General features: G+C 39.0%; 1 long non-coding RNA gene across 1 annotated transcript in view; it reads left to right on the forward strand.

The window, feature by feature from the left end:
- LOC106868901 (uncharacterized) overlaps positions 1-2049 on the forward strand; it is a 60772-nt gene that overhangs the window by 37761 nt on the left and 20962 nt on the right. The gene's annotated exons all lie outside the window — the stretch shown is intronic.

Here is a 2049-nt window from a genome sequence, read left to right on the forward strand (position 1 = left end):
TATATAGTGAAGGCGCATGGCTCAGTGGTTAGAACGTCGAGCTTATGATCGTGAGGTTGTGAGTTTGATTCCTGGACTGGGCTGCATGTTGTGTTCTTGAGCAAGACACTTTATTTCACGTTGCTCCAGTTCACTCAGCTGTAGAAATGAGTTGCAACATCACTGGTGCCAAGCTGTATTGGCCCCTTTGCCTTTCCCTTGGATAACATCAGTGGTGTGGAAACGGGAGGCCGGTATGCATGGGCGACTAATGGTGTTTCACAAACAACCTTGTCCGGACTTGTGCCATGGAGGGTAACGTTCTAGGTGCAATCCCACCGTCAGTAATGTCCGAAGCGGGGTCTCAGCATATATATGTGTGTATGTGTGTGTGTACATATGTATGTATATGTGTGTATATATGTGTGTGTGTGTATATGTATGTATGTGTGTATATGTGTGTGTATATATATGTATGTATATGTGTGTATATATATGTGTGAGTATATATATGTATATATATATATGTGAGTATATGTGTGTGTGTATGTATATGTGTGAGTATATATATGTGTGTATATATATATATGTGTATATTTATATATATATATATATATATATATAAATATATAAGCATACATATATAATCACTGATAGACACATCTATATATATATATATATATATATATATATATATATATAGAGAGAGAGAGAGAGAGAGAGAGAGAGAGATGAACAGAGATGCAAGAACACTCATACACACACACACACGCACACACACACACACACATACATAACTTCATTTAAAATCCTAACTACTTTTTCCATTCCATTTCGTAAAATAAATGATGCATTATAAGCATCGAGTAGAATATACGTGGACTTTTGTGTTTACGGCTAATAATATTTTTAATACGTAATTAGTAAATTGCTGCAAGTGAATACAAGTAAAATAACAGAGAAGATTGAAATATAACAACTAGAACAAGAAGAAGAAGAAGAAAAAAAGAAGCTGAGAATAGAAATTTGGAAATGGAGATAATCAGAATTTCATCATTACCATCATCGCCATTGTCGTCATCATCAGCATCTAACATCCGTTTTCCTTGCTGCCATGGGTTGGATGGTTTTGTAGAAGCTGGCAAGCCAAAGAGCTGCACCAGGCTCCAGTTGTCTGTTCTGGCATGAGTTTTATGGCTGGATGCCCTTTCTAGTGCCAACCACTTTACAGGGTGTACAGGATGCTTTTTTAGGTGGCACCAGCTCAAGTGCCTTTTACATGGTACCTGCATGGATGCCTTTTGCATGGCATGTGCATGAGTTTGGCTTGAGCTTGGTATGAGCATGCTATGAATATGAGCTTAGCATGAGTTCGGCTTGAGCATGGTATGAATATGAGTTTGGCATGAGCATGAGTTTGACTTGAGTTTGGCATGAGCATGGTATGAATATGAGCTTAGCATGAGTTTGGCTTGAGCTTGGCATGAGCAAGAACCCTTTTTTCTTTTTACAAGTGCACGCTCAGAATTGGTCCTTTCACACCGGTCATTCTTTCAACAAACTTGCTACAAGGCAACACTTCCCTCTCCACCCTCAACTTCCTGTTCAAGTGAAACTTGAAAAACTTGATGAGGGCTTGACCAAAGAGGAAAGTGCCTGTCTTTAGCCCTTTCAAACAGATCCACTATACTACTTCTTTCGCTACACCCACTCGACACATAAAAATTGCCTGCCCCCTCCTGACCAAAAGAGGGTGGCGGGGCAATCTTCACAATACTAACTTAATAATGATTTCAAAATTTGACACAAGGCCAGTGATTCTTGGGGAAGGCTAAGTCAATTACATCGACCCCAGTGCATAACTGGTACTTATTTAATTGACCCCGAAAGAATGAAAGGCAAAGTCGAGCTTGCAAAGCATCTTGGCCAGTGTGCTAATGGTTCTGTTAGCTCACCATCTTAATAATAATAAATGCCTTGATGCAGTACCAGGCAGTGGGTCTCATGACTTCTGATCTTAATTGATTGGAAATGTTATCATGGACATTGTTTTGTCTTGGTATAAAAGAT

This window comes from Octopus bimaculoides, chromosome 2, assembly GCF_001194135.2.
Source record: "Octopus bimaculoides isolate UCB-OBI-ISO-001 chromosome 2, ASM119413v2, whole genome shotgun sequence".
Classification (NCBI taxonomy): Eukaryota; Metazoa; Mollusca; class Cephalopoda; order Octopoda; family Octopodidae; genus Octopus; species Octopus bimaculoides.